Here is a 10717-nt window from a genome sequence, read left to right as displayed (position 1 = left end):
CTTCTCCTTCTCCTTCTCCTTCTCCTTCTCCTTCTCCTTCTCCTTCTCCTTCTCCTTCTCCTTCTCCTCCTCCTCCTTCTCCTTTTCTCCTTCTCCTTCTCCTTTTCTCCTTCTTCTTCCTCTTCGTTATCTTTATCATCAGCCAAAACCAAAACAATAGTATGCACAAATCCCTGGAGCTCCCAGGTGAGTCAACCTAGCTAGCCTACTTGGTAACCCTAGGCCAATGAGAGACTCTGTCTCAGAAAACAAAGCATGCAGCACCTGAGGAACAACAGCTGAGGTTATCCTCTGGCTTCCACGCACACACATGCAGGTGAGCATGCGTGTTGCACACACACACACAGACATACAAACACAGAGAGAGATACACACACTTGCACGTACACACAAATAAAATAGAACATATCTGGGAAATACTAAGATATTCTAAGTTTTCTTTTGAACAAGTGAGTTTCCCCCCAGGGCTTTGTGATGTTGCAGCTGAGGTATAAACCGAACCCCAAGAAGCAGAGATGGGGAAGAACATCAAAGCATTGGGCAGCTCCGGAGCAAGAACACATGAGAGTGCGGAAAGGGGTGGGAGGCTGGAGGCATCCTCGCTGGGGAGGTTGGACCATAGCCAGAACACCTTGGGCAGAAAGGTGTTTATAGCAGAGTGTGGTTTCCGGAATCCAAGTGGAAAGACTGACCCTCCACTACCAGTCCATCCACTGTCGCTGTGTGGAGTGATCAGACAAACTGTGGAAACCCAAGGCCAACAGACGAAGCATTGGGAAACGGAAGCAAGCAGGTTCTCAGTGAGAAAGGAAAAGAGTCTACAAGACCAGATGTTGAGAGTAAAACCAAGATGGTCCGAAGAAGGCAGATTGAAGGGAGGGGGGACTCAGATGAAGCCTCCAGCAGGCAACTGGAGATAAAGGACTGGATCATGAACTTCCACACACATATTCTGTAGTGACCACAGACTTATCAGTCATCTCTGGTGGCTCTAGGCCAGTGGTCCTCAACACCACGCTTAAAATACCATTGAAGGGCTCATCTCTGGGCCTTCCTGATCCTCAGCGTCTATGACTCAGTGAGCCTAAGGGATTTCTAACAAGTTCTCTGATGGTAGGGTTGACTGACTACGTGCCGCCCAATGGCAATAGATTGAGCCATTTTCTCCACATGAGCTGTGAGTTTTCTCATAGTGACTGACAAAAAGGGCCAATGCTGGAGGACATCATCAAAAGAACACTTTGACCCGTAGATTCCAAAGATTCTGTTCTAATCATTAAGAACAAGTGTTTGAGTCAAACGGCAAGTTAAAAACAAACAAACAAACAAATAAACAAATGCAACTTAGGCTCAGTAAGTGCTTGCCAACAAACCTAAAGACCTTAGTTCAATTCCCAGGTCCCATGTGTGGGAAGGGGAGAACTGATTTCATCTGTGGTGTTACACATACACGAAGTAATGTATCTTTAAAAATATTTTTAAACCCTAATCCTATAAATATAGGGGCAGGTACTTTGTTCTTCTTAGTGTATCACTAATCCGATGAGAGTGGATACTATACTTTTATCATCTCCATTTCTCATATGAGGAGACTGAGTCACAAAGTAGCTAAAGTAACTAAAGGTTCAGGCATGCTGGCACATGCCTTTAATCCCAGCACTTGGAAGGCAAAAGCAGGCAGATCTCTGATATCGAGGCCAACCTGATCTACAGAGAATTACAGAACAGTCAAGGCTTCACAGAGAAAAAAGCAAAAACAAACCAATCAAACAAACAACAACAACCAAATATATATATATATATATATATATATATATATATATATATTTAGTCAGATGTAATGGCACACACCTTTGATCACAGCACGAGGGACACAGAGGCAGGTGGATCTCTGTGAGTTCCAGGATAGCCTGGACTACATAAAGAGAACGTGTCTCAAAAAATGAAAGAAAGAAAGAAAGAAAGAAAGAAAGAAAGAAAGAAAGAAAGAAAGGAAGGAAGGAAGGAAGGAAGGAAGAAAGAAAGAAAGAAAGAAAGAAAGAAAGGAAGGAAGGAAGGAAGGAAGGAAGGAAGGAAGGAAGGAAGGAAGGAAGGAAAGAAGGAAGGAAAGAAGAAAGAAAAGAAAAGAAAAAGAAAAAGAAAAGAAAAGAAAAGAAAAGAAAAGAAAAGAAAAGAAAAGAAAAAAAGAAAAGAAAAAGTGAAGGTCAGATTGTCTGTGAATGGATGCTCCACACACAGACTATGTTCAAGTTCTGCAATGCACTGCTCCTTTTATCATCCCAGCTTTCTCTCTATAAAATAGCCTCATCTATTCAAAGACGAAAATCTCCCTCATCCCATTATATCATTAACCTACGATAGTTTCCTGAATCTGTTTGCAAAAATCTGCCAGCACATAGCTGGCATCCACAATGGAGCATAATAATCATCTTTCAGCTTCTTAATAACCCTCGTGCATTGAACAATCAGGAGAAGGAAAGGGTCAAGTGGAAGGCAACGCCCTGTAGTGCTATGAATGTGTTTGAGGCTTTTCTGCGGCGATGTCAGGGGGATACATGGGCATTCTTGGCATATGAGCATGTAAGAGCCCCACAACATCTGTTCCAACAACATCTCCAGATAGTACACGCAGTATCCTCCTTAAAAGACAATTTTCAGAAAGCCCTCAACAATTGTTAAGGTTTTTTTTTTTTCCACCTCCAAAGAGAAAAGCAAACAAAGCATACGATTTACGATCCAGTTCTCTCTGTGCAGCCTACTGGTGGTTACTCAGCTCCTGGCTGGACGTCTGAGGAGGGCTGTATCCTATGTGAGCACAGGACATTGAAAGTTATGACCTGCATCCTAACCCCATTTTATTGTAAAGTCCTAAAAGCTGGGAAATGTGACTGAGGTTGCATGAGAAAGACCTGGGTACCAAAAGCCTGCCTGCCCATTCACCAGCCCACTTCTGCAAGAGTAAGCTCTATAAAAGACAGAATGGCATGTCCTCTATGAAAGCTCAAGATTGTTTTAAAAGCATATTATCAAGAGAAACATCCCCGCAACTTATCCCTGAGCCATTCCTGGCCCAAGTCACCCTATGCCCACAACAGAAGGAACCTGGTATCAAGTATGGCTGTGAAGACAAGGTCTTACTTGTTATACTAATGACCTTTCTTACTTTTGTAGATTTGTTAAATTGATTCTTGTGAACAGACATGGAAGTTACCTTTTTATAATAATTAGATATTCCTGAAACTTGGCAGTTAACCTATTTTGAAAATGTTATATAGGGTGTCCTGAGACGCATCTGATATGTGCTCTTCCTACAAAATTTATGAGATGTTTGAAACTTAGGCCTATGAACCAACTAAACTCAAAGGAGAAGATATAAGAGGGGAACATGGAACACACATCTTGTGGTCATGGCTTATTGCTATATTTGATTCTGTATGGAATAGGTTCCTTGATCAGAATCAGTGCTAGAGTGAATACCATGATGGCATAAGACATTCTATATGCCTATGTATGGGTATGAGTTTTGTTAGAAGTACTATATGCAAAGATGTCAAATCTGTATCTAGAGAAAATATCTATTCTGCTAAGAGCACACTGCTGCCCCTTCCATAACAGATGTGGCCTAGTGTGATTACCTAATGTAAATATCTGATAACACTGAGAAATGGATTTGGGGACTTAGTACTGGCAGATCCAGCACTTATTAGTGGTGAAAGCAGATCAGCCTCTGAGATATCCATGTGGTTGAGCTCATCACACAGCCTCCATATGAATTTAAGGCTGATTTTACCACTACTGTAAAAATAAATTATTGTTATTTTAATTAGGATTATATTAAGTCTCTATATTGCTTTGGGAAGTCTGGCTATCCTAGCAATAGGAAACTGCCACACTCACTCCAGTGAAGTCTGCATGGCAAGCCCAAAAGCTTGGACGCAGTCCTGAGACAAAGAGTTTCATGGAAACTTTTCTCCTGGAGACTTGGCATCCCATAGCACGAATGCTCCAGATTTGTCCTCATGATAGTCGGTGTTATATTATAGGTAATGCTACTCATTCAGACGTAATGCCTTCAGTGTTGATAGACAGTGAAAGAGATCAGACATTGCAGTTTACTGGGTAAGAGCTAGAAATCTCAGGGCAAGTTCTACAAAGTAAACTTAGAATTACAGCAGAGTCACTCCCATATGTAGGAATTTACAATGACCTAGGAAGAAGGAGGGTTGTGGTTTAAGGAGGAACTACAGTATTGCATTATTCATGAAAAGGTTAGCAAGAGAAGAACCCCCTGGTGCAAGCTTTCACAAGGCTCAGAGGAATGGCATAGATTGTGACTACAGTGTGAAATCCTCACCTGGCTCCCTAATGGCTGACTTTAGAAAGGGACGCCTTTTTTTTTCCCCCAAGACAGGGTTTCTCTGTGTAGTCCTGGCTGTTCTAGAGCTCACTCTGTAGACCAGGCTGGTCTCAAACTCAGAAATCTGCCTGCCTCTGCCTCCCAAGTGCTGGGATTAAAGTCATGCGCCACCACACCTGGCAAGGGACACCTTGTATCTCAGTTGTAACCACTGCCTAGTTCCTGTCAGTCTTTATGTATGCATTTCTCTGTTTTGTGTCAGATAACTTCAATGTACCTCGGCTGATGTGTCACCTAACTTCCTTGTTTTCTTCTGTATTATAAGTCTGATGCTCGCTTTGAGACATTACATTCAGATACAGCACTCTCCCTGTGCCAGTGTCTGTCACTTTTCACTGATTTCTTGCCCACCTGAGTACTGAAATCCTGGTTCCCCATAGGTTGAGGAACCGACTGAGTCCAGTCCACGGCAGGAAACCTGCCATCACATGAACATGGGATATCCTTTTATGTCTCTAAATCTTTTTATGTATGTTAGTGCTCTTTTGTTCACAAGTCTTTTATAGTCTTGATTAAATTTATTTCTCACAATTCTATTCTCCTTGATTAGTAAAGGTGGGTGTACTGAGGATAGAAACAAACATATGCACAGAGAGATATTAATTTTAAGGAATTGCCTATACTTTTATGGAGTTGGCATGTTTAAAATAGCAAGATAGACTGGAAACTCTGGAAGTGGTTGATATGTAATCTTGAGGAAGAAGCTTTTGTTCCCTAGATGAACTAGTTCAGTTCTTAAGCCTCAAAAATGATTGGATAAGGTCAACCTCATTATGAAAGGTAATATCTTTTGTGTAAAGTCAACTGATTAGGCTAGACTATGATGGCTACAATGACAGTAGAGGTCAGAAGGCAGTAATATCTATGAATATCAATCCCAACATAAAATGTGTGTGTTAATCTTCAGTGCTAGGTTACTATGTATAGAGAGCTGTTTGGGAGTTACAGTTCAAAGTAGAACAATGTTCAGAACAGAGGAATTTAGATGAGTCACAATAAGTACACATAAGAGTTAACTTCTACTTCAAGGTAAGCTAGACCAGAAACTCCCTCAATATATATATATATGTATAGTGTTGGAAGCATAGAAAAATGAAGAACTTCAGAAATTTGCTAAGGCAGTGTGATGGCTAGTGTTCATTGTCAACTTACAAACTCTAGAATCTCTAGAAGATGGTCCTCTGGGCATATCTAAGAGACATCATATTGATTACATTAATCAAGGTTGGAAAGCTCACTCACTGTAGGTGACACTATTCCCTAAGCAGGGGAACCTGGACTATAAGAATGGAAAAAGTAAGCTGGACACAAGCGTTCATGTGTTCATCCCCGTCTTCTGACTGCAGACTGAATGTGCCAAGCTGCTTGGAGCTTTTGGTGCTTTCACTTTCCCACCATGATAGATCATCTTGGAATGTAAGCTAAAATAACCCTTCCTTTCTTAAGTTGCTCCCCCCCCAAAAAAAAAGTATTTTATCATAGCAACAAGAAAAGAAGCTAAGGAAGGCAATGACAGGACACCTTGCAGCTATAGAGAAAGGGATAGGTAATGCATAGAAAGGAAGCCAAGTTTAACACAGCTACAGTTTTATGAGTCCTCAAAGTGGAGAGAAGAAGCAGAAGACTCTTCCAAGTGTGCTTGGAACTGAACCTTCCAGAGTACGCAGTTCAATGAAAAGATCCCCCACCAAAACTGAGACTGCCTAACCCATAGATGAGCAAAAATCTTCATCCATGGACTGGGATAGGCAAAATACTGCATAAAGTATCACAAAGGTTTACTAATGAAATAATCAATGACCTCACAGAAGACACAAATAAGCAAATGAAATCAATCAACGACCTGGAAAAGTTAGCAGCACAGAAGAAAAGCACAGAAGTAAAACGGACAAGAACATTAGCAATACAGGTGGAAAAGGCAGCAACATGAAAGAAAATTCAGGATGGTAGTTGAGATTTCTTAAAATTTGGGGTGTGTGTAATGAGATCCGATGCTCTCTTCTGTTGTGTCTAAAGACAAAGACAGTGTACTCACATATATAAAACAAATAAATCTTTTTTTAAAGGAAGGAAAGAAGGAAGGAAGGAAGGAAGGAAGGGAGGGAGGGAGGGAGGGAGGGAGGAAGGAAGTTAAATACAACTATCTACGTTCTCTAAGAAACACATCTCACTAGGAAACTCAACTCACCTAAGATATTTACCTCTAGCTACAAAATATATGTACAACACCTATAGTAACATTTGATTAAATAAATGAATGCTCTATTCTAATCAAGTTGTCACATAAAATTGCCCATCATCACAGCTGAATTGTTTGAACACTAAGCTTGAGGATCAATGAACAGGCAGTTACCATTATTTAATATTGTCCTGAAATTTTTGGAATTTTCTTCCCTATAATGGTAAAACTAAAATCAATAAGAAAACAAAAGATACCCCAAGGCCCACCTGCCATGTGATTCTAGATTCTATGAAGTTGACAATTAACAGAAATCATCTCGATCCAAAACACATGGTGTGTGTGTGTGTGTGTGTGTGTGTGTGTGTGTGTGTGTGTAATTTTAAAATTAACAACAATCAAAGAAAAGGCCTCATGATCAAACTTGGAACATAGAAGAAAAGCCTGTGAAATGGCTATTATCTTTTGTTGTTAAGGAATTACAAGTTAAAATAAGTTACCACTGCACACCTGTCAGAATGGCTTCCATCCAAAACCAGACAATGCCAACTGCTGCTGAAAATGAAGAATATCAAGAACTTTCATTTATTTATTGCTGATGGGTTGTAAAAGTAGTACGGCCATTTTAGAAGACAGCTTGGCATGTTCCCATAAAGCTAAGCTTAGCCTTGCCATACAATACAGCAATTAGCAGGTATTTACCCAACGGACCTAAAAATGTGCACCCTGTATAAAAACCTGCACATATCTATAGCAGCTTAAAGTAAACAGACTGTGGTATGTCTAAACAGTAGAGCAGTATTGAGAGATGAAATCAGCCATTAAAACTATGGAAATGTACAGATAAATGTAAATGAGTATGACCTACATGAAAGAAGCCAGCTGAGAACGGCTACAAATGGCCAGTTCCAACCTCAGGGAAAAAAAAACAAATCCTAGCAATGATATAGGAAGGTGATATAGGATGTCAGGAATGCAAGGGCCACAGAGCTGAATAAGTGAAGCTCAGAGGTTCAGGAAGGACTGGTGACAGAAAAACCATTTTGTAGGATACTGTAATGGTGGATATGCAACATTATACACTTGTTAAATCTGTGCAAACTCACGGTACAAAGAGTGAGCCCTCATGTCAGCAAATTTTATAAACCATAATTGACGTCAGCAGACTCTGGAATTGTATTAATGAAAAACTAACATTTTGGTGGTAGGAGAAATAATTGAAACCGGAATTATCCTGATTCTCAAACTTAGCCAATGAAGATGTCATGTAGGAAGTTCATGAAAATACAGATCTGTTTGTTTCCCTAAAAACACACGGGCAAGTCCCCTAATGTTGGAGAAAGAACAGCATAAAATAGTGAGTTTTACAGTCTCCGGTGATGGAGACATCATCACAGTGAATTTTCTGAAGTTTTGCAGAAAATGTGCACTTGGGAGAGAGTGCTTCCAGGAGAGATTGGCTGGCCTAGTTCCCAGTGGGCCTCACAGGTGGCGTTAAAATGATTAATTTATCATGGTCCTAAGTATGCCTCTCAGCCTTACAGGCCTATAAATCTGACTGAATCCATTTAGAGGCAGTCTCACACAAACCAAGATGCTTGATAAAACCAGTCTGCAAGTTTACTAATTAAAAATTTAAATTATGAGCATTACAATTGACACTATGCAAAGTGGCTTAACTAGTTCATTTTCTTTCTTTAGGCATCTGTATAGAGGGAATAAATTGCTATCAGAAGTTGACTTGGGAAACAATAAATTAAATAAGATAGCAGGCAACAAATTAAAGAAGAGTTAACTGGATTGCATTTACAAGTTCACTTTGTGTGATATTCCTCTGGGTATACCTACCCACCATAGTTACTGCCCAACAAAAAATAGTAGCATTCAGACTAAGGTGAAGCAGCAGTAACTCACAACTTAGACTCAAATCTTCATGAGACGTTCTGATCTAATATGCTGCAGTGAGTCAAGAAAAAATATATGAAGTGCATAAAAAAAGAAATGAGCTTTACTTGTGAACAACATACTTATAAATCAGGACATTCTAAGACTACACTAATGCCCTTCATCATACAGTACGATACGAAGTAACTCAAAGTGTGTCAAATGCTTAAATATAGGAGCTAGAACGTGGAAGCTATTCTTTAGAAGGAGGCATAAGTAAAGACGCTCATAATTTTGGATTAAGGAAAGTTGTCCAATAAAATACCCCAAAATATACACAATCTAAGAAAAAATAAATTGATCCTCATCACAGTTTTAAAATATTTGCTCTACAGATGATATAAAGAGAAAGGGAGGGGTGACAGGAGGGACCTTTACATGAGGAGAGGACTGAGAGGGCAAGACAGGAAGGGACTAGGAGGGCATTAACAATGCTAAAGATGTTTGAAACTCATACACATGCATATGAGTTTATTTGGGTTGTCTTACAAGGGATTATGCTCATCCCAGAAGAAATATATTGACCATAAAAACACCCAGAGCCAGCATCTGATACCTCTCCACCTAGTTGTTGGTCAGAGGTGTGCCAGAGACCCCTCCCAAAAAACAATACATGTTATGGCTATGGCTCTTGGTTGCCCACATGAATTTGATGGTAAGACACTATTGCTGAAGCCACCATACACTTTGGTCAAAGGACGTCGAGAACTCAAGTTGGCAGATGGTGGTGAACAGGAAGCTTCCTTCCTGCTGGCTAGCTTTCACATGTGTCCTAGAAAGCTCTGTGTAGCTAGAACTACTGGAAGGTTCTAAGTAAGATGCTGGAGCAAACGGTCCTCATCTGGTTTACCCAGCTCTGAGTCCTGTGAACGACAATAATAGCCAGTGTGCCTGTGGCAAGACATACCCATCGGTGCAGTTAGAACTTAACACAAATGTTATGGAGCAAACCAACCACATAATGATTCAGCAGCCATGTAAAAGGCTACTGGCTGCTCTTCCAAAGGACCCAGGTTTGATTCCCAGCACCCTCTTGGTGGATCACAACCAGCTATAAATCATGTTCCAGGGCATCCGGTGCTCTCTTCAGGATTTCATGGGCACATGCAGGCAATAAAATCCATAACTCTAAAAAAATACATTCTCTGTGATTTTTAATTTTTCCTATTGTGTACGTGTATATAATTGAATTTTGGCCATTTTCACACACACACACACACACACACACACACACACACAGAGATGATACCATCTATCATCCACCTCCCTCTCCCACTAAATCCTCCTTTTCCCAAATATTTTTGTGTTTTTACAAGTTTTTCTTTCAGGATTTGGTTGTTTTGTTTTGTGTATGCTTTGATTTGATGACCCATTGAGTTGAATTAGCTCACGTGCACGAGCTTGAGTAGTAAGTGTTTACTAGAACACAGGTAGCTATCAACAGCTTTACCACTAAAGAGAGCATTGCCTCCTCCATCCTCAGGAAGGGCTGTGGCCTTAAAAGCCCCTCCCCTATCTGGGATGAAAGGTTGATAGTCCCAGTGTTGTCTAGGTCTTATGTGGGTATCTCTGTGATTATTTAACCAGACAAATACTTTTGAACTGTGCACTAGTCAGAATGTTAGATATCCATTACAAATTCATAATGCAGATGTGATAAAGGTTCCTTTGAAGATATGATACCCTTTCTAGAAGAGAATGCTTGCCTTGATTTTCTCTCATTCTTGCCTGAATTGATCTCCTTTCGCTTCCAGGAACAGGGTGGTGTTCTTCGAGGGGTGTGTCCTGACAATTCTGTAGGTGATTTTGTGTCTATTCTTAGTGATCTCAGTTGCATTTTGAGATAGTCAGGCTGCTGTGAATTTGTTCTTCCCTTTCCTGAAAAGGCTCTCAAGTTTGTTCATGTTCCCTAAAAGTAAGAAATCTGGGAGTAAAAAGTAGTATTCCAGAAAGGTAGAGGGTGTGACTAGAAACCCTGAGGTAGGAATGATCAGTATGGCCAGTGCAAGGAGAGGAGACTGAGGTGAGCAGGGCTGCAAACCAAATACTCTATTAGAGTGAAACTAAATACTCTATTAGCAAACAAAATTAACAGTGGTTTCATGGCCTTACAAATTATCTCCTGTTGCTGGAGTCATGGAGGATGAAGATGAGCTAATGGGGATTCTGGGTGTGTA

The 10717-nt window shown here is 40.4% G+C and overlaps 1 pseudogene; it reads right to left on the bottom strand.

The window, feature by feature from the left end:
- Window positions 1–9451, bottom strand: part of LOC110293309 — a 17757-nt pseudogene extending 8306 nt beyond the window's left edge.
- Window positions 9452–10717: the final 1266 nt, after the last annotated feature.

This window comes from Mus caroli, chromosome 4, assembly GCF_900094665.2.
Source record: "Mus caroli chromosome 4, CAROLI_EIJ_v1.1, whole genome shotgun sequence".
NCBI classification, from domain to species: Eukaryota; Metazoa; Chordata; class Mammalia; order Rodentia; family Muridae; genus Mus; species Mus caroli.
This window is presented reverse-complemented; position numbering and strand designations above follow the sequence as displayed.